We start from the raw sequence: 23,508 nt of genomic DNA on the forward strand, positions 1-23,508 counted from the left end.
TAAATGGATGGAAGGATGACACAGAATGATACAGCAAAGGTGGCAAAAGGCTAAAATTCGTGGATTTGGGTATCTGGAGTGTTCTAGTTTGCAGAAGACACACCTTCTAGCCGACTGCAGATGTAAATCAGCAACAGATGAGGTTCACGTACTGTTGGCTCATGCCTGCAGCAACAAAACTATTTACGCTCACCTCGACAAGTTGACAACTGACTACCACATGGAGGGATGGAGGGACGTTGGTGTTCTCTGCATGGGGGGGAGCGGGATTGTATTATTTTTGTAATCGTCCTGTAAGTTTGAAATTATTACAAAATAAAAAGTTTTTTTAAGGCAAATATATAATCAATGTCTTGAAAAAGTTCTCTTAGAAAAAAAAGAGCACAGAGTTTTTTGTTTTTTGTTTTTGTATCTATATTACAATCTTAATCTAGATTAATTAAAAACTATATTGCAGGGCAGTGCAATGGTGGCTCAGTGGCAGAGTTCTCACCTGCCACACAAGAGACCCAGGCTCGATTCCCGTGCCTTCCCATGCAAAAAAACAAAAATAAAGCAAAACAAAAAAACTATATTGTACAATTAAAAGGAAACAGCTTCAGGGCTCATCCGCCATAGAAGCTTTGAAAAACCAGCAACTACTGGCAAAAACATCTTTCTCAAAGTTCAAAAAAAATAGTTATAGGATTGCAGTAATGGGGAGCTCTGAATCAAGAAAAAGGCAACTCACCCACCACAGCAGCCACTGCTGGTGAGCTCAGGTTCTGTCTGTACTGCGGCAGGGAGGCCGCATGGGCCCAGAGAGCAGAACCAATACTAGATCTGGAGGTGGGGCCCGAGTGCTCTCTGAGGAATGAGCAATTGGAATTCAGGCTCAGGCAGTGGCCATTCTTCACTTCAGAAGCACTCTCACATCATCAAAAATGTCCAGGTTCTCTACAGTGAACAGTCTCCTCTAAACCATTACCTCATCCTAAACCTGACTCGGAATGGGATCTAACTACTGTCGGATGCTTTCAATCAGAGACATAAGGTGACTGAAGTGTATGACTTGATTAAAATACTGTGGAGTACATTTCAATTCTCAGGCCATAGTTCCCACCATTGAGCAGACTGACCAGTCTTTCGGCACTACCCATCCTGGAGTGTACAACTCTGCTGAGCAGCAATTCCATCTCAATTTCAGAGGACTGTCTTTTTCTTTTCAGTTATGACTCATGAATTGAGACTCCTAAGTACAAGCCCAATTTAGCCCATGGCCTAGCTTCTCTCCAGATACCCCACAGAGTGACTGTGAAGTGAATGCTTATCTACAGCAGAAACAACCTGCAGGATACCAAGTCTCCATGATGCCCAAGTTGTTTCCTGGGCAATGTATATGTGGAGAGTGTAGATGTTCTTTGAGATGGAACAGGACCCTCAGGTTTACAACTTCATGTACTTGCCACAGACTGCAGACCCAGCCTATCAGCAGATGCCAAGATGACGGTATTTGAACGTTTGGTGTATTTTGGTGATTCCTGCCAAGATGTCCTTGGCATGCTCTCCACAAAAAGCCTTCTATAAATCAGAAGACAAGATGAAAATTCATTCTCCTTCCCCTCATAAGCAAATCCTATCTAAGTACACTGAATACTGATTTAACTACCTCTTGAGATAAACATTCTCTTTGATACAAATACACACAAAGTGAAGAAGTTTATCCTACACACCTGTTACCCAGGACATTATAATTTTAACATTTATCACACTATGAGTCCAAGATCTCACTAGCATAAGACAGAAAAATGCGATCATCCGTCAGAAACATGCCCAACCTACAGCAAGTAGCACAACATCCAGGAGCTCCTGAGCTACCCTGTGGAGAAGCCCACTGCTCTACACAGGTCATTGTCCCCAGGCAACAACACATTCGGCTCTGCATTCTGCTCTGAGTTTCAATGGATGATCTCGAGATCATGTGGAACAACCACATTACCTAAGTGACCCTGTATGGTCCATCTAAGTGACCCTGTATGGTCCATCTAGGCCTGATGCCCACCTGAGAAGAGCAGAGCTCCCCTAGGGACATCACCACTCATGCCCCTCTGCCCCAGGGAACTTGTGCATCTTATCCTGCTAAGTGGGCTTTGGTGTACCACTCTGCAGGTTTTCCTGGACACCTCGCCAGTGTTGAAGGGCTACTGTGATGCTCTGAAGTGAGGCTCAGGTTAGGTGCTCTACCATGAGGTGAGGGGCCCAGATATTCCTGTCTTCAGCTGGCCATCACAAGACTAGTAAGAGAAACAAAAACTCTGAGCCTTGATACCTGGACCCAGGAGGTACTGACTAACACATAAAGAGGCAGGATCTTGTCTCCTTGATGGCAACCATATCCCCCACATAATGGAAACACTTGAGGTTCTTTCTGTGGCTGAGGACACAGACACCCAGGTGAGGACAAGGAGTCCTGCCTTTGGTCCCATGTTGCCACATGATTTAAGCAAATAGGTAGTATATCCACCATACTTGGTTGTGACATTTGTACTATATCCACTTTAGTTACTGTGTCCATGTGACTCACCTGCCTTTCCTATTCAGACATATGCCCAGGCCTGGTTCTCATTCCTTTTGGAGTCTGCCTTCAGGGTCACCTATGCCCCCATTCTGCCCTAACCTGACAAGGGGAATCCATGTTCCACCCTGTTTGCCTTTTTTTTTTTTTTAACAATTTAATGCCAAAGTTTTAGCCAAAGACATCCTCCCTTTGTTGTGTTTCAGCATTCTTTTCTGCTCTGCAGGCTGGCTCCCTGCCCCAACCCTGGGCCAAGGTACTTGGCCAGGCCCATTCATGGCTCAAGACCTTTGGTGACTCAACGAGGGCTGGGCTGCTAAGGAAAGTAGCACATATGTTTAACAACTTTAATCCTTTTGAAAAAGAACTGAAGTGAGAAACGTGTAATATCCCATTTTTAATATTGGCTAATATACTACGATTTTTTCAATTATGTATACAGATTTTTATAAATATGACTCTTTGGTAATTAACTCATGTACAGCTTCATCATGTATAGTTTAATGATGAATGCATAGGGGACCTGCCCCAGGCTCCTGTGTGTTTCCCAGGAAAACAGCCAGGCTTATGTGACACTCCCATGACTTTGTGACTGACTGGTATCTCCCCATGTAGACCAGGGCCTGGCCAGAGAACCCCCACACACACCCATTCATTGTCAGGGGCAGCCATGACTCCTCCCCATCAACCTTCCTTATCCTCTGCTTGTTCCACCCTCACCCCAAATAAAGCACCTATGTACAGTTGCTGGGATGTCTGCACATCTAAAAAGAAAAAAAAGGCAACTCAAAAGCAGGAGGCTCTCTCCTGTGCCCTGGCTGGCCCTTCCCCCAGCTCTGGCTAAGCACAGAGCAGACCTGCACTCCCCGCCTGGGTTCATGGTCCCAGTTTCAAAGGGAGGAGAGTAACATTCATGTACATACTAGGAGGATGTATGCCTGGTCCAGGCTGTCTTTTTGCAACCTAAGGGACCAAAGCAAGACATTCATCACAAGTCTGCTACCAGAACTTGTTCACAGAGTTCTCCTACAGAAAGCTGTGGGAGAGCAGTCAAGTCATGGCTACTTCAGACAAGGGATTGCTGGCAGTAGGGCATTTACTGCAATGCCCGGACCATGAAGAAAGTGGTTCATAGGGAAGAGGGGACATTCACATCTACGCAAAAAGCAGAATTCCTAGGGTTACATATGCATGCCCAAGACAAAACACACACATAAAAAGAATCTGAAAGGCCGCTATGCTTTGGCCTGGAGTTATTTTCTAAACTCATAGTATGGATAAACTCTGAAGACATGCACACACACAGGTCAACCTGCAAAGACTGGGAAAGTTGTTTTCTTTTTTTTTTTCCAAATGGTTATTTTATCAGATTGTTTGAATATTAAATTTATCCTTGTTCACAATCCAAAATAGTTACCTGAAATTTGCTGCTTTGCTTATATGTATGTATATTTTCTTTTATTGTGTATTTGTTTCCTAAACTCTTTGGCACAATTTTCTGGGGGCACTCGGACTGCCACGCATGATACAAGTCAGGAGAGAGATTTTCTTTCGTGCTGCCAATTCTGAGCATTAAAAATTTGCTATGTTTGGGTTGTGGCTTTTGTTTTTTACATCTGCATTCTTTATTTATAACAATTGTATTTTTCTTTTTTATATCCTCTAACTCCGCTTTTCTTTTTCTCCCCCCCCCATTCTACATTCACAGTGAAAACTGTTTTCTTTTCTTTTTTTTTTAATCTTTTTTGCCTTGTTGTTGTTGTTGTTAGCTCCTAGAATTCAAGAAAAGCTCTGTTATAATACTATCTGGATACACAGAGCTCTCTCATCTTTCAGGGTTAGGGTAAAAAGGCCTAAAAAATTTCATTGTTAGGGTTAGAATTTCCCTTATATTTCAAATTTCATATGGGCTAAATTTGTGTTTAACAATCCATAATACTTACCAAACTTCTAGGTAGGAGATAATAAAACAGTCACCTCCCCAACCCCCTATATGATGACTACATATTTTGATATCTCAGAGCTAGTGTTAGAAGATCTAAATAAGTTCTTTTTTTTTCTGTATCCAGGATTATTTTACATTAGCAATTATAACAAATTTTGCATTAATTTTGGATTTCAGATAGCTGCTGAACATTATAATTATGCAAATACTATAGAATTCCCAAATACATAGAGGCTAGTCTAATCTCAATTGGAGGCAATTTCAGGTACTTCAAACAATGATGTTTTATTTCATAACCTAGAAACAATAGGAGTCCTGAAAATAATGGACTTATGCTTACTGCCTAGGACAGAGGTGAAATATATGTGCCCACTAGTATCAGACTCCAAAGAACAACTGGATCAAGGAAACAAGATACAGGAAGAACCAGGTTGGCTGCCCTTTTACCTAGGAATGCTACTCAGCCAAGTATGACTACAGACTTTCTCAGAAAGACACAGAGGCTTTGGTAACAAATTCCGGCCATGTAAAATATCAAGGTACAGTAAAATACTTTAAAATAAGCAAAAAAAAAAAAAGGCCCTCACTGAAAGAGTTATACTGTGAGAACTCTGTTTTATAAAAATTCAGGTTTGCCAAGGCCATGTGACAAAAGAAGACAACACATTAACTGTTTGTATATAAAATACTACATAGTATTTATTACAATCTAAGCAAAACTAAGTATAACTTTGGATAAACACAGAATTTGAGCCTTTAAAAATAAATCTGCTTGCTTAATAAAATTGAATTCAGCTATTTTGATCTAAGTTGTTCATAAGCCTTTCAATTTCATAGTTTTTAACTTATATGATTAACACCCAAAACAATTTTATGAAATACTTATCTGCAGACCTTGCTACACAAATCCAAAGAAAAGATGAAGGGCACATGACACTTTAAGGAAAGAAAACTCACAACACTAAGCACCCAAGGATTGAAAAGAAAATACGAAATCTGTTCTGGTGACGGGGGACTACCTGCTGACTCACAGATCTACCTGAACATTTCTGCAACACTCTCCTAATAACCTCAGAAACATGTCTGGCAGAAAGATGTCTGCACTTTAACTCAAAGAAGTCTTTATGAAGCAGATGTTTTTAAGAAGGGGGTTGAGGGGAGGGCCTATCCCTTATAGTAGCTACCAGTCTTGATGTTTTATGTTGTCCCAAAACCATGACCAATCAGCCAAAGATTCTAGCATTTTTTTCTCCCTAACCAACTCTTCTGGTTTTTAGGAGCTATTTGACAAAATGAAGTCCAGTCTACTGATCAAGTGTGCGCTTAGTTTGATGTTCCTAAGAAGGACAATCATATTACTGAGAAAGGTCTCCAATAAAATTAAGCATCCAAGTCTTAACAACAAAAGATTTGCATTGGATCTAGGATAGGAAAAACGAAGCCAAAAGATCGGCTATACAGTTATTCTATAATATATAGGAAAAAATGTATATAATATATAGAAAATACTTCTTACATTAAGAGTGGATTTTTTTAAAAGTACTGGGTTAAAGTAATTTTCAAATAAATTTGAAACCAGGGGAAGTGAAAATGATGAGCTGTAGCATAATCTAAAAAAAAAAAAGCACACACACAGAAATGGCCAGCTTCTGTGTGAAAGACTTGCAGACTTTAAATATACTGTAGAACAGTACCTTGTTCAACTTCTCAGAATCAGGTGCAATCAGACACCAAGAGAGAACAGTAAGTAGAACTACGGTTATTGTCAAGTCTAATTAGTTAGTCTTAAATCCCAGCATGCAAATGCCAAATATTTCATTTCTTTACAGCCACTCTTCCAATGAAAGCATCTACCCCGTAGGTAATTATGCAAAATGCATTTGTATTTTTCAAAGTTTCATCTACTTGCCTCTAAGTTCATATTACACTTAATTTACATCATAAAGCTTATACTGTAAGCTTCTAGAAGTAGAAACATGAGTTAATAACAGCTTAAATAAGCAAATCTGAAAAAAAAGTTTCTAATATTAGAACTGTATCTGATAAACAGTAGATATTCAGTAAATATTTGCTGATGAAAAAAAGAATGAATTTCTGTAAAGAATACCACTTATCTTTCATAAAAATGCTAGTATTAAAGGGGATCTAAAACCCCCACCTTTCCCTAAAAAGCTAATTAGCAGGCAATTCCATAAATACAATGTGATGATCAGATATCTTTGCTTCTCTCTTTACCCACACCCATACACACACCCATTTGATACCAAAGCCAGATAGGGTACTGTTTCCTCCAAGTTGTTTCCACTTTCCCTGACTTTCTAATTTGAATAAAAACCCCTAAGCAGCATTTACAATTTTATACCCATAAAAATTACCTCAGTAAATGCCCAAACAGCCAGGTGCCTTTCTAATGACTTCCTCAAGACAGAGACTTTTCTAACATTTCTGGTGCTTTCTGTCTCCTGCAATGGCTAAAACCAGTCCCTGTAATTTATCCATATTTCAGGATCAGACCATAGAGAGACAAGTTTCTTTTAAAATTAATGACTCTTAATTATGAGGCATACATAAATGTGTGAAAGTTCGGGGTTAAGACATTTCTGACTTATCTTCCACTGCATCCTACAAGAATCCTGCTAGATACTGTTTTCACCTAGACACTGTAGTCGAAAAATAGGCAAGCATCCAATAAACACATGAAAACTGACGCTATTAATTTAAAGAAATAAACTAACCAATGGTGATCAGTCACGTTTGACTATAAGAATCATATTCATTTTTGAGCATTTATTTCCTTAATCAAAGGTCTAGAAGTTTTTAAAATGTCTGAATGAGGGCAGGCCACGGTGGCTCAGCAGGCAGAGTTCTGGCCTGCCATACCAGAGATGTGGGTTTGGTTCCTGGGGTCTGCCCATGCAACAACAACAACAAATGTCTGAATGGTATATATAAATGCTAAGAACTTAAGGTGCAAATGGTATTGCAATGGCAGAATATAAACAAAGAGAACATATGTCTAAACAAAGATGGATGGAGTACACAGAAAAAATAGGAACAAATGGACCCAAGAAGACTATTCAAATAGGAGTTTTAGATACAAATAATCCACGAGTCAGTCAACTTGGAAACAAGACATGGGAAATGTCAACACTGGGGACTGCTGACCACAGAGACCACATAGAGATTCTTTTCAGAGTACAGATGCTTCATATTCCACTTGGCATGGAAACACCTTCCACTTTCAAAAGAAAACCATTTCTGGACATTTAACTTTTTCAGCAAACATTCATAAATCACAGAGACATATTTCTGTCATAATTTGCTTATAGTATTGAAACCTGTATTTATTTAGTTGAGGTCAACTTAATGCCACGCTTTCAAAAGTCCAATTATTAAACTCATTAATTGTGGCATTGAGGAAAAAAATCATGTTTGCAATTAAATATATGAACACATAAATGTATTAATATTTTACTAACAACTATTAAAATATGCTGAAACAGCCCACATTATGCCAAATATAGCTAAAATCTTCAATACATGCAAAAAAGTCTTCAGAACTTTGCCTATTAGATATGGAAGCCTTCTCTCATTCTCAGAACTATGCTCCCACCTCCCCACTAACCTTCCCTCCACCCCTCAAGAACAGCATAATTGGATTAAGAGGATACGTCCTGACAGATAGCTCATTAAGGGATACAACCATGCCTAAAAGCAGCACACCGGTTACCTGGCAATGGAGCAAATGACTCACAGAAATCTGTTGGATTTAACTCACCCTTTTACTAGATTAGCTTTTATGACCCTGTCGGAATCCAAGTCAGATGTCAAGAAAACAAATAATACATAAAATATACATAAGAATAGGATTCAGAAGTCAGAATGAGATTGTGGAAGAAAAAGCCCAATTTTGAGACTTGACTGATAAGAAATACCAATGAAAATGATTAATAAGAAGCTCTGATTTGGAAAACTACCTCTCTGTCATCCCACTATTATGTTCGGACATGAACTACAGAGCTTCCCATTTTGAGATAATGGAAAAGAAAGCCTCATAGTAGAAGGGAAGGACAATGACAAGAGAATCCTTTTCCAGATGTCTACAGAACAGTAAGCAGGAGATCTATTAATCAAGCAAGGTGAAAAAAACACTGATTGACAGGATCAAAGCAGAGTAATAGAGAATAAAATCTAAATTTTCTTACTGGCTAACTTCACATACTCAGCCTGTGTTAAGAAGAAAGAGGTTGAATAACCACGACTTCCATGCCCCCACCAAACCCTCCCCTGTAAAAATCATACTATAGGAGCATAAGAGGTTGGTTTTCTTTAAAATGGAAATGTTTTGTTCCATAAACAGGAAGCTTGACATACTGTTGCAAGTGAGACTCTCAAAATACAAATTTATCTAGAAGTGAAATTAACTTTTTTTTTTAGCTAGAATTCAAAGGAAAAAAATCATATATGCACTGACTTTTATCACCTTTCCAACTTCTGACATTTAGGCTTTTTAAAAGTCCTATTTGATACAAAACAATTTAACAAGATTCAAACTGTACTAAGCATAATCCCAAATGTTATGAAAATAATATGTATAAGAGGAAACTACCTCAAATTTGAATATGAACTTTACTGCAGTAAATACCAGTCATTTCAGCCTTTTCTTTGTTGGCAAATAGGAAGAGTCTCTAGTAGTCAAAAAGTATTTTATGGTAAATTACACCTACCTAATGTATTAGCTCTTATTTTGGCAATTTAAAAAGCAATTCACTGTTCATCTACTATATGCAGCACATCACTGCAGCATGGTATTAAAGCACATAGATAGCACTTGCCTTTCAATACACACTCAAGCATACTTTTTGTTCTCAATGAATAAAAAACGAAGAGTGCTGTAATAATGGTATAAACAAAAAGAGCTTGGAACTTAAAGAATAAGTAACATTTCGACCAGTAGAAAAGGGACTAAGGGTATCCCACGCAAAAAGAAGAATGGAGTTCTTTTCGTGGCACCCTGGAGGGTTTGGCTGCCTCAGCACGAAGTTGAACATCTCCTTTCCAGCCACAGGCTGCCAGAAGCTCACTGAAGTGGACGATGAACATAAACTACGTTCCTTTTTTGAGAAGCGAATGGCCACAGAAGTTGCTGCTGATGCTCTGGGCAAAGAGTGGAGGGGTTATGTTGTCCGAATCAGGGGTGGAAACAACAAACAAGATTTCCCCACGAAGCAGGGTCTTCTGACCCAGGGTCATGTATGCCTTTTACTGAGTAAAAGAAGGACCTGAGAAAGAAAGCGCAAATCTGTTCGGGGTTGCATTGTAGATGTCAGTGTGAGTGTTCTCAACTTGATTACTTAAGAAAAGGAGAGAAGGGAATTCCTGGACTGACTGATACTACTGTGCCTTGTTGCCTGAGGCCTAAAAGAGCCAGCAGAATCTGCAACCTTTTCAATCTCTCTAAAGAAGATGATGTCCGCCAGTATGATGTGAGAAAGCCCCTGAACAAAGAAGGTAGGAAACCCAGGACCAAAGCACCCAAGATTCAGTGTCTTGTTACCCCATGTGTCCTGCAATATAAACGTCGGCATATTGCTCTGCAGAAACAGCATACTAAGAAAAATAAGGAAAAGGCTGCAGAACATGCTAAACTTTTGGCCAAGAGGATGAAGGAGGCCAAAGAAAAATGCCAGAACAGATTGCCAAGAGACAGAGGCTGTCCTCTCTGAAAGCTTCGACCTCTAAGTCTGAGTCCAATCAAAAATGAGATTTTCTAGGAGTTACAAATAAATAAGGCAGACATTTGAAAAAGAAGAAGAATGGAAACAAAGACAGAACCACAAGATATGTTTTAGGAACTTAGCACAGCCAAAGAGAGAAAGGAAAAGAGCCTGAAAGACTAGACTGGGTTCAAACCATGAAGGGCTTTTTCTGGATTTTAAGCTTTATTCTCTAGGCAACGGGTAGTTCAGGAGTTTAAGCAGAAGGGTGAACATCATAAACTTTGTGCTAAATACAGAATTTCTACAGATAGGAAATTATAAGTCTCATAGAACATTCCCTTATGCTCTGCTATTTATAACCTTAATTATTGAAATATGAAGCCAGGATGTCAACAATATGAGCAGCCCTTAACACTTCCTTTTTTCCCAGACAATTAAAAATCCACATTTTCTTGCTTAGCTTACACTTTCCAGAATGGCTTTTTCTCTTTTTGCCCCATTTTATCTTATGAACAACACAAATCGGAGGAAAAAGTAATCTTTACTGATTTGTGCTCAAGCAAAAAGTTAAATCGAGCATGTAAGATAATGTGGCTTACTTTATTACTATATATACTTGACTCTACTCCTTACCCCAGAAGGCTATTTTTGATTTGTTAGACATATAACTAAGTTGGGAGGAGTGGGAGTGTTGCTGGATTTTGGCTTCCGGGTTTTTGGCCATGCTACGAGACAGAATTCAAGGGCAGAACCCAAAAAGTAAGCAGGCAGAAAATTTACTGAGGACACCACCCTAATTTTAAGCCTGCATCAGGAGAAATTTCTTAGAACCCCAAGGGTACTTATTCATTTAACTTTACGCCAACTCCCCTTCACCTTCCTCTAATAAATTCTTCTTGACTACTATAATTATAAACCTTAATCCCTTAACAGCTGTGAAAAGCTTTCCCAGTTTTTATTTATAACAAACTATAACTCTGTCCTTAGTTCCAGTCTAGGCTTTCTCATTCTTTTGAAATATTACAGGAAATCTCCAGCTGTGTTCACTCCCAGAGCCTTGCAAATCTTTTAAAGACTACTACAACAGCAACTGTACCTAAAGATAACCTCCATCTATAAAATCCTTCATCCCTACACCCATACCAACTTAAAAGCAGAACAATATGAAGGAGTTGTTTGAATGTAATTAACAGCTTGACACACCTGATGCCTATCAAGGGACAGTCTGATACAGGGTCAGAATTAGGGTGGTAGCAGGCTAAGCAAAGGGCAAACTCCAAAAAGCGGTCACGGCTCAAGGAGAAAGATATTTCTGAGAAGAACAGCAACAAACAGTAGCTGGGGGCCAAAGGACCCCACCCACCCAAGTGAGTCATCTATGGAGAAGGGTGGAGCCAACCAACCCACCCAAATACATTATCTACCACCAGGCATGGCCCTGGAAAGAAGAGAGGAGATGAGAAAGCCCCAAATGAGGAAGGGGGAGGGGGAGTAAATAAAACTAATCTATAAAAGCAATGGCAGTTCTCAACCAAAAGGGGGAAGAGCAAAATGAGACAAAGTGTCAGCTGCGGAGAGATTCCAAACAGAGTTGAGAGGTTATCCTGGAGATTATGCTTACGCATTAAATAGATATCACCTGTTTAGTTAAGGTGTAATGGAGAGGCTGGAGGGAACTGCCTGAAAATGTGAAGCTGTGCTCTGGTGGCCATGTTTCTTGAAGATAACTGTATGATGATATGGCTGTCGTAGTGTGACTGTGTGGTTGTGAGAACCTTGTGTCTGATGTTTGTTATGTCTACCTTATCGATGGACAAGTAAAACATATGGATTAAAAATAAATAAATAATAGGGGAAACAAATGTTAAAATAAATTTAGTTGCTTGAAATGCTGGTAATCAGTGAAGGGGAGGGGTAAGGGGAATGGAATGTATGAATTTTTTGTTTTCTTTTTATTGCTTTTTCTGAATTGATGCAGATGTTCTAAGAAATGATCATGATGATGAATATACAACTATGTGATGACAGTATGAGTTATTGATTATATAGCAAGAACGAAATGATCATATGATAAGAATGTTTGTGTTTGTATGTGGTTATGTATTATAAATAAAAACTAAATTAATTAAAAAATAAAGAAAGAAAGGGAAAAAAAAGCAAATGGCAGGTGGGCCATGGTGGCTCAGCAGGCAGAGTTCTCGCCTGTCATGCTGCTTGGGTTCGTTTCCCAGAGCCTGCCCACACACACACACACAAAAATAATAAGCAAATGGCCCCACATTGCCTATGGTGTCTTGCCTTTCATCTTTCCTCTCTTGCGAGAGGGCCTGCATATCTCCTCACATGTGTACTCAATAAATTTTCTATCTGCTTACTCTATGCTGTGCTGTACCCTTGAATTCTTTCTTGTGGCACAGTCAAGAACCTGGAAACCCAAATGTGGCAATAAGCCTACTCTTCAACTTCAGGTCAAAGTAAAAAGCAGAAAAAGGAAAAACATTTCAATTTTTGTCCAAAGGAATTTATATAGGGTTGCTTTGCTTCCTTCCTCCACTTAAGTTTTAAATTACAAATCCCTTACAACTAAACTGTGTGCTATCTGATGGCTGGGACTAAGGCCTAGTAATGGCCTTTTACATACAATGTACACAAATAAGTATTTTTTTAAATATTTTTTTAAATAAGTATTTCTTGAATTGAGAGTCTGCTTATGCATATTTTCACTTCTGTTCCTATACTGCTCTCAACAGAACGTTTCTGTGATTAAGTTAGAGATTCATCTTTATTTGTTTTCTCATCTCAAAGACAAATATATCAGAGAATGCAAACTCAAGACTGGAGGAATTTGGACTATACCACTACTATCATAACAACTGAAGAATTCCTGAAGTTTGGAGAAAACAAGTGAAGAGTTATTTTCAAGAAAACATATGGCCATTTAGAGATTAAGCCACAAGTCATATGCGCTGCATGCTTCACTAACAAGACCAAGAAGCTTTGGGGAATGTAAATAGGATCTTGTCAAAACTTTTTATAAACATTAAAAGCAACTAAGAGAACATATGGAATAAAAATAAATAATAGGGGGAACAAATGTTAAAATAAATTTAGTTTGAAATGCTAGTGATCAATGAAAGGGAGGGGTAAAGGGTATGATATGTATAAATTTTTCTTGTTTTTGTTTTATTTCTTTTTCTGAATAAATGCAAATGTTCCAAGAAATGATCATGATGATGAATATGCAATTATGTGATGATATTGTGAATTACTGATTATATATGTAGAACGGAATGATCCAAATAGGAATGTTTACGTTTGTTTGCTGTTTTTTGGTATTTAAAAAAATAAAATTAAAAAACAGAACAAAACAAAGCAACTAAGAGGGGTGCACGGACGGTTCAGTGGTAGAATGCTTACTTGCCATGTGGGAGACCTGGGTTCAATTCTAGGCCCATGCACCCAAAAAAAGAAGCAAACAACAGATGAAAGTTCTTTGACCAAATGCTAAGAGAACCATTTCTCCTAGCACTATGGTCTCAAAAGCTCTGCAGTTTTATGGTATTTATTTGGCATCAAGCAACAATGTCCAAAATTGTCCATCATTTAGAATGTTAAATGCCTGGCCTAAAAAACACCAAAAGGGAATTGTTAAACTATGACTAATGAAGCACACTAATCAATCTCTTTAATGACAAAATGTTACAGATTTTAAAAATACTTGAGATAACTGCAACATTAAATAATGTAAATTGTAAGCTAACACAAGATAATAATGGGGAAGGAGGTGTGGCTCAGAGTTTTGTTTACAATCTATTTACTAAAGCAGCCTAGCAACATTCCTCCTAAACATCTCCAGAAGGCAAGTGTTTGTCATAATCCTTCTTTCCCGACAAGCATACAGGGGCAATTCTTGGTTTCTGAGGGATATAAAAGAACCATCTGAGGGAAAATAAAAGATGTCCGGATTAGCAGGAAATATTTTCCTAAGAGAATGAAGCAATTTTTTCCACTCTCACTTCCTTTTTGAACTAATATTCTTTAAATGAATAGAGGAGTACTATAACTTATCTGGGAACAGCACTAAACGGGGAGAAAATGAATCACAGAAATTATACAAGACCTTCTTATTTAGTTATATATATTAATCCAATCCTCCTGGCCAAAGGTAAATCTGAGTATGCAGAATTATCTGCCAAAGCCCAATTAACTTTCATTGTCACCATTCAGAGAAACACATAAAGAAATAAAGGCAAGCATTAAACAGAACAGTCTTCCAAAGATTAAAAAAAAATTATATATCCGACCTCCATGTGTAAACACACCTCTCTCAATGAGTGTAGAATTTTAAACGCTTAAAAATGTTTAAATTAATTTACTGTCATTTTTGAGAATTTAAACGTTAAAGTATTAATTAGTGTTGATTTGCAAAATAAGTAATATTTTTTACAACTTTCTTTGCCTTTTCTTACCAAGTTTATATAACCTCACTGTAAAAACTAAGATAAATACAAAAAAACATCATATGGAAAATGAGAGTCATCTGGAATCTCACACCCCAGAGCAAACCCCCACTAACAATTTAAGCTTCACTATTATGCAATGTTCTATAATTACACAAAATCTCAAGGTTGAGGACCCACAAAAGCATTATGTGTATCAAGCACTTCTCTAATCCCACCCTCCTCCCCCAACTAGTGATGCTAAAATACTCTTTAAGGTGTCCCTGCCAAGTGTTTATCTAACCTCTGCTGGAATAAATCCTGTGACAGAGACCTATCTCTCAAGGCAGTCCACTCCATCATAAAACAGCTTTCATTCTAACACTGCATGGTATTCCTTTCCCTTCAGATCATTCAGGTTTTTCTCTTGAATATGTCTCAGTTTGTAAATGTGCTCCCTTAAAAAGAAAAATGGTACCCAGAAATAAACACAATACTCTGGAACAAATATAGTCCTCTTTCTGGGCACTATGCTTCCATTTAAAAAGCCCAAATCACACTGTGAACTCAGGTGAACATGCTATAGCTGAAATTTCCCAAGTACTTTTCATACTACAGTCTGTTAAACCCATCCCACCCACCCTATAGTATACACTTATTTTTTAAATCATGCATGAAATTTCATATGTATCAATATTTAATGTCATCTTGATCAATTCAGTCCATTCTTTCAGCCTATTTCTAATCTCTATTCTAAAAACAGAACATGTTACCTAAGTTATTATTGACAGCTTTAAGACATACATGTATTTGAGAAGCAAGTCATAAATATTTCATACATGTTATTAGTAAAAATGCTGAACACTGGAATACTATTCAGCAATAAAAAGAAGAAATCATTGATGCAACACAACAATCTGGATGAATCTCAAGGGAATTGTGCTGAGTAAAAAAAGCCAATCCCAAAACAAAGGTTATATGCTGTATGACTGCATTTATTTAACATTTTGGAAATGACAAATCTGTAGAACTGGAAAAGAGATTGGTGGTTGCCCAGTATTAGGGAAGGGGGAAGGAGGGTGGAGTGATAAAAGAACAAATGAGGGATCCTTCTGGTGACAGAACTGTTCTATATATTAACTACACTGACTATATATTGACGTGATAATATTGCATAAAACTAAATACACATAGATAAATATGAGTACAAGTAAAACTGAGAATATCTTAAGATTAGTGACTTGTATTGAAGTCCATATGGTTCTGATATTGCACTATGGTTTTGCAAGAAGGTACCCCTGAAGGAAACTGGGTAAAGAGGTACATGCAATCTCTTGACATTATTTCTTACAACTACATGTCAGTTTACAATTATCTAAAAATAAAAAGTTTAATTAAAAAAGTAAATAATTATTTAAATGCTGAGCAGAAGATGGCAAAACATAGTATCTAACCCACTGCTATCATTTTACCACTATCTGCTATTTTCACTGTCAGTAGTACTGTTAGACTTTCTCGCCATTACACATCTGCACTCTTTTCATTAGAATCTTGGAATATTTGCTCAACCAATGATAAGTCCATTTAATTAAAAAATTGCATGGTCCTCATCTTCCCCAATTTGTTTACAAGGAAATTATTATTAACTTAGTTCACTATTCAATACGTTAAATTTAATTGTTTTTAATCTTCAAAAATAACAGTAAATTAATTTTACTATATCTAAAGCATAGTGCTGTCTGAAAGAAAAGCCACATATGTAATTTTAAATTTTCTAATAGCCACATTTTAAAAAGGTAAAAAGAAAACAGATAAAATTAATTGTAATAATACACATTTTTTTACTTTTTTATTGTATAGCATAGCATATATACAAAGTAAAGAAAAAAGCAACAGTTTTCAAAGCACTCAACAATTATATATATTTTAACACACTATATCCACAATATTATCATTTCAACTTGCAATCAATATAAAAATTACTGAGACCACAGACAATCTCATATGTAAGTTATGAGTACCACACAGCCTATGTTTTTCTGGGATAAGTCTATGTTCCCTTATAAGCTCTACACTATTCCTAGAACTTAGACTGCCCTTTATTATTGTCATTTCACTCTTCTAGCTTACTTATCAGAAACGAAAATAAATGGTAAGGATTATGCCTTCCTTCACAACATCAATGACTATGAATAAGTAAATCATCTTTAACTTATTCCTATTATTCCACAGTTTCTAAAAACATTTTTTCTTAGTATTCTTTTAGAAACCTCATCTTATTCTGATCCCTTTCAAAAAATATTCTAGTCATTGTTGATTCTACATTCATCCCTCCCCCATTGGTCTTTTGTAAATGTCCATTTTATACATAAATAAACCAAGGCGCTTCTGTGTAATACAGATCAGTCTGTATAGACTCCTTCTCCAGTAGTTTCTCATTTGGATAATTTTTAATTAATGCTATTATTACATACTTTAGAGGGAATTTTTCTAACCTTCTTGGGCCACAATACCACTTAAAGCCTTTGTTCATAGGTGTTCTAGTTTGTTAGCTGCCAGAATGCAATACATCAGAAATGGAATGGCTTTTAAAAAGGGGAATTTAATGAGTTGTTAGTTTACAGTTCTAAGGCCGAGAAGATGTCCCAATTAAAACACGTCTATAGAAATGTCCAATCAAAGGCATCCAGGGAAAGATACCTTGGTTCAAGAAGGCTGATGAAGTTCAGGGTCTCTCTCTCAAGTGGAAGGGCACATGGCAAGCATGGCATCATCTGCTAGCTTTCTCTTCTGGCTTCCTGTTTCATGAAGCTCCCGGGGAGGCATCTTCCTTCTTTATCTCCAGAGTGCTGGCTGATGGAATGGACTCTCTGCTTCATGGTGGTACAGCATTCTCTACTCTCTCTGAATCTCCTTTGTTCTCCAAAATGTTTCCTCTTTTACAGGACTCCAGAAACTCATCAAAACCCACCCAAATGGGTGGAGACACGTCGTCATCTAATCCAGCTTAACAACCACTCTTGATTAAATCACATCTCCAGGGAGATCTAATTACAGTTCCAAACTTTCAATACTGAATAGGGATTAGAAGAAACAGCTGCCTTTACAAAATGGAATCAGGATTAACACATGGCTTTTCTAGGGTCCATACATCATGCCAAACCAGCATAATAGGCTCCTACCTTTTTCTGATCTTTTAAAAATATGATTTTTGAAATAATTTTCCAAAGTTCTTTGAATAAGCATATTTTACCATTCTAACACAAAGTTAAATCTTTTGGGAAAAAAACTGCAGATCCAGATCTGTTTTATTTGCCTTCTGTGAAAACTAATTTATGAGCAAGAGATTGTCAAGATCAAGGTAGATGCTTCAATTTGAACTAAATAAGACTATCTAAGTATTTCCCCCACAATATATATTTTTTTAAATTAATTTATAGCAGTTACCATCAACTGTGTACCTATTCCAAGTCAACCATGAGCCTAGGTGCTTTTCATACATTGCCTTGTTTTATCTTTTATTTTTAATTGGAGAAGCTTTGGGTTTATAGAAAAATCAAGCATAAAATACAAGGTTCCCATATATCACCATTTTAAGAACACCTTTCATTGGTGTGGCACATTTGTTAAAACTGAGAAAGGCACATTTTTACAACTTTACTATAACAATAGTCCGTGGTTTGACTTACAGGTTCACTATTTGTATTGTGCAATTCCATGGATATATACACATATATTTTTTTATTTAGTAACAAATATGCAACCTAAAACTCTCCCTTTCAACCACATTCAAATAAATAATTCAGTACTGTTAATTATGTCCACAACATCATTCTACCATCACCATCATTCATTACCAATTCATTTTATCTTTACAACCACGCTACAAGATCGAGTTTTATCCATCTCATTTTCTATGTAAGAAGACTGAAGTTTAGAAAAATTAAGAAAACTTGTCCAAGAACACCAAGGAGGAAATGGCACCAAAGTCTGTGCTTTTTCTAATTCTCTCTACTTTTTTTTCAGCACTCTTTACAGGTATTCTATTTTTTTCCATTTAATATTCATGAAGCATAAATGCTCTCACTGAAAGAAGGTAACACTTATATTAAGCCTAGTAAATGTAGAGAAAAATTCAAAAGGGCAATGTGGCCTCATGGATTCATTTACCTGTGATTTAATCAGGAAAAATATATATTTAATATCCTTCATTTGCTACTACAGATGATGGTACATAACACAGCTATGTAAAGGAATCTCATGACCTAGTTAACCAGTAATGAATTCTTTGAATAGCCAAATTCCTGATGAGAGGGTAAAACAAATATTTATTCAAACTGTTACACCCAAAACCTTCCCACCGTAGGTACAGGTGCTTCTTATATTCCTGGTGAAGGAGGTGTGCTTAAGGAACATACCAGAAACCAAGAGCAGGTGGTTGACACATTCAATGGTCACAGCTTCCCTGCTCAATCAGATACCCATAGGAATTCTAGAGATTTAAGTCAATACGCTAGATCCTATCAAGTTTGAGGTATATTAGAAGTAATATAATTTCTTCCACTTTTCTGTCTTTGTATATTGATAATCTCCTTTTCAGTTTTTTAAAATATGGGCTAAATGTCAACATGCCAGCACTGAGAACAGAAAATCTTTTTTCAAAGTAATTTTTCTAACTTATCAGTTTGGAATGGGTGATAGATTCCTACGAGGAAAAGAGAAGCTTAAAACAGGCATTTCTATCCTTACAAATCACAATTACAAAACAAAAACAAAAGACAGTCCAATTAAAAAATGGGCTAAGGTACATTATCTAACTTAATTTGTATGGTCAGTTTACTTGAACACCATAATTACATGGAATCTTGAAAAAGGCAAGAGAGCTTATTGATACGTATAGGTTACAGTGATACCCCGAAATATCCCAGAATAATCTGAGCAGAGAATTTAAAAATTATTTGCAAAGTCCCCTTGGGGGATTGGGGAAAAAGGAGGAAATATTAAACTTCCTTATTTAGGGAATTCCTGATATTCTCACAAGCAGTGGGGCAACCAATTCAATAGACTGAGCCCTCAACGTTGGGGCTCACCCCTATGAAGCTTACTCAGTAGGTTAAATCTACTGATATTTATGCCTACGAGTCAAGAGCCTCTTTTGCTGCTCAGATGTGTCCTCTCTCTATAAGCCAACTTGGCAGGTGAACTCACTGTCCTCCCCCACTAAATGGGACATGACTCTGAGGGTATAAATCTCCCTTGCAACATGCAACTTGGTTCCTGGGGATGAGTTGAGACCCAGCATCATGGAAATGAAAAAACCTTCTTGACCAAAAGGGGGAAGAGAGAAATGAGACAAAATAAAGTCTCAGTGGCTGAGAGATGTCAAACAGAGTCAAGAAATTATCCTGGAGGTTATTCTTATGCATTGTATACATATTTCTTTTTAGTTTATGGTGTATTGGGAGTGACTACAAAAACATACGTGAAACTGTTGAACTGTGTTCCAGCAGCCTTGATTCTTGAAGAAGCTTTTACTGTATGTGATTTCACAGTCACTATGTGATTGTGAAAACCTTGTGTCTGATGCTTCTTTTATCCAGGATTCGGACAGATGGGTAATAAATAATAGGGGGAGATAAAGGATAAAAATTGGGTAGATGGAAATACTAGTGCTCAATGACAGGGAGGGGTAAGGGTTATCAGATATATGGGTTTTTTCTTTTTATTTCTTTTACTGGAGTGATGCAAATGTTCTGAAAATGATCACGATGAAAAATATACAACTATGTAATGATATTATGAGTCACTGATTGTGTAACATGGTTGGACTCTGTGTGGATACTTCTCAATAAATATATATATATATTTTTGATGAGCTAAGGGTCGACAACTGCTTCAAGAGGCCAGCGTGTCACGTTGTGTCTTGCCCCATCCTTTCCCGCGCATCACCACCCGCCATCACGGTACCGTGACCATCCCGTGGACAGTGTGCTAGGGTCTGGGACCAGGAGGCTTCCGCCTAGTGGGGGGGCAAGGATTTCGAGCAGCCTCTCGTGATTTCTCAGGTCATTCCCACAAGCAAGGCTGCTGTACCTAATTCGTGTATCGGAGATGTAATCAAAGCCATCAATGGGGAAAATACTAGCACTATGACATACTTGGAAGCTCAGAACAAAATCAAGGTTGTACAGACAACATGACTCTCATGATAGCCAGAACTGAACATAAAATCTGGTCTCCTCTGGTGATAGACGAAGGGAAACATCATCCATACAAGATGAATTTAGCATCTGAACCCCAAGAAGTCCTACATATAGGAAGTGCCCACTACCTAAGTGCCATGCCCTTTACTACCTCAGCTCCAATACTGCCCCCAAGGTCATCACAAACCAATACAATAATCCAGCTGGCCTCTACTCTTCTGAAAAAATCTCCATCTTCAACAATGCCTTGGAGTCAAAGACTGCAGCCAGGGTGGAAGAGTCCAATAGCAGACCCTCAGACCTTTTTCAGTCTCCAAGTGGCCTCATTATAAACAAAGAATCTGAAGTTTACAAGTTGCTTCAGGAAAAAAACAGGAGTTAAACGAGCCCCAAAGCAGTCCATTTCTTTCTTGGTTTTGCAGAGAATTCTGGAGTCCAAGGACAAAGGGGATTCCAACAAGCCTTCAGGATTCAGAAGCATTAAGGCTCCAGTCACGAAAGTGGCTGCATCCACTGGAAATGCTCAGAAGTTGCCCATGTGTGACAAATGCAACACTGGCATCATTGGGGTCTTTGTGAAACTGTGGGACCAGCATCGCCACCCAGAATGTTTGTGAAGTAACTGTGGCACTAGAATGAAACAGAAGGGCCATTTCTTTGTGGAGGATCAAATCTATTGAGAAAAACACACCTGGGAGCGGGTCATGTCACCTGAGGGCTACAACACGGTTACCATATTCCCCAACTGAACCAGTGAGGTCTGCACTGACCACTGTTCTCCAGTCAGTCCCTACAGCTTTTTGTCCTCTAGATGTTTTGACCCTCTTCTCTCTTGAAAGCTCTGTGCCTACCTTGGTTTTATCTCTGCTCATTAGACAACGAGTTCCCCAAGCTCTGCTTAATGACTCACATTGGCTGTGTGGTGCCTGCTTGTACAACTAACAGCAGATTATTTGGTTGGTATCCTCTTGCCTATATCACAGTGTCTCCTCCTTGCCCCAGTTTTTCTCTGCTACATATAGACATCAACCAAATTTGAACCAAACCAAATTTAATATTTCTGACACCGATTTCATTTTTACTCAACAAATTTTACAGACTCAAAAAAGAAGGACTAAGGACTGGAAATGATGTTCCTCCACAGAAGATATACAAACAGTCAATTGGCACATAATATGCGCAACATCATTAGTCATCAGGGAAATGCAAATCAAATGCAGACAAGATACCACTTCATACCCACTAAAATGAAGGAAATCAAAATCTCAGACAAAAGGATATAGAGAAATTGGAACCCTAATATACCACTGGTAGGATTGAAAATAGTGTAGATACTTTGAAAAACTGTTAGACACAGACAGAGTTATCATGTGGTCTGGTTATTTCACTTCCAGGTATATATCCAAGAGAAATGAAAACATATGTTCACAAAAAAATCTATACACAAGTGTCCACAGCAGCACAATTCATAATAGCCCAAAAGTGGAAACTGTAACTTCCTTCAAATGAAAATGAATAAAATATGGTATACCCATACAATGGAATAATATTCAGTCACAAAAAGGAATGAAGTACCGTACATGCTACAACATGGATCAAACCCTGAAAACATTATACTAAGTAAAAGAAGCAGTCACAAAAGACCACATATTTGCAACAGGACTAGATACAAAAACTCAAAAATGGACAGCACAATAATACCTAATTGTAAAGTAATCATGTTAAAACACTGAATGAAGCTGCATCTGAGCTATAGGTTTTTTTTTGTTGTTGTTTGTTTGTTTGTTTGTTTTACTATTATTATTACTTTTATTTCTTTTCTCTACATTAACATTCTATATCTTTTTCTGGTGTGTTGCTAGTTCTTCTAAACCGATGCAAATGTACTAAGAAACGATGATCATGCATCTATGTGATGATGTTAAGAATTACTGATTGCATATGTAGAATGGTATGATTTCTAAATGTTGGGTTAATTTCTTTTTTTTTTTTTCCGTTAATTAAAAAAAAAAAAAAAAAGACCACATATTGTAAGTTTCCATGTATATATAATGCCTACAATAGGCAAATCCACAGAAATAGAAAGCAGATTAATGGTTGCCAGGGACATCTAGTTGGAGAAAATGGGGAATGACTGGTAATGGGAACAAGATTTCTTTTTTGGAGTGATGAAAATATCCTGGAGCTAGACAGTGGTAGGTAATAGTTGCATAACTCTGTGAATTTTTAATTTCAGTATTAAAATCCATTGAATTGTATGCTTCAAAGGGTGAATTTTATTTTTTGTGAATTATATCTCAAGAAAGCTGTCATGGAAAAAAAAAAGATATTTCCATTCTTTGATTCTTTGACACTGATGTCAAGGACAACCATAGCTTTCTAATACCCCTTCCCTGGGTGCTTATCGACAAGAAAATTTAGAGTAAGAAACCCTAGTCTGAACCAGTAGAGTAATTTTTATTTTTTCACAGACTTGTTCTTGGCACATCCTTCATTCCTTCTGGCCATTAAAAAAAGGGTGAGGCAAGTGAATGAATTTTTTCTTTTGAATACAATGCAGAGCAATAATTACAACTAAATATATAAATAAATGAAAATCACTGTTCTTTTCTTAAGCCCAGCAAACAAAAGAATCTCTGAGAAAGCT

At 37.4% G+C, this 23,508-nt stretch overlaps 1 protein-coding gene and 3 pseudogenes across 3 annotated transcripts in view; 3 read left to right on the plus strand and 1 right to left on the minus strand.

The window, feature by feature from the left end:
- Positions 1-23,508, minus strand: part of MCU (mitochondrial calcium uniporter) — a 273,983-nt gene that overhangs the window by 187,860 nt on the left and 62,615 nt on the right. The gene's annotated exons all lie outside the window — the stretch shown is intronic.
- On the plus strand, positions 854-1,986 carry LOC143654514 (phagosome assembly factor 1 pseudogene; annotated as a pseudogene).
- Positions 9,461-10,263, plus strand: LOC143653738 (small ribosomal subunit protein eS6 pseudogene; annotated as a pseudogene).
- LOC143654515 (PDZ and LIM domain protein 1 pseudogene) lies at positions 10,942-21,610 on the plus strand (annotated as a pseudogene).

This window comes from Tamandua tetradactyla, chromosome 13 (assembly GCF_023851605.1).
Source record: "Tamandua tetradactyla isolate mTamTet1 chromosome 13, mTamTet1.pri, whole genome shotgun sequence".
Lineage (NCBI taxonomy): Eukaryota > Metazoa > Chordata > Mammalia > Pilosa > Myrmecophagidae > Tamandua > Tamandua tetradactyla.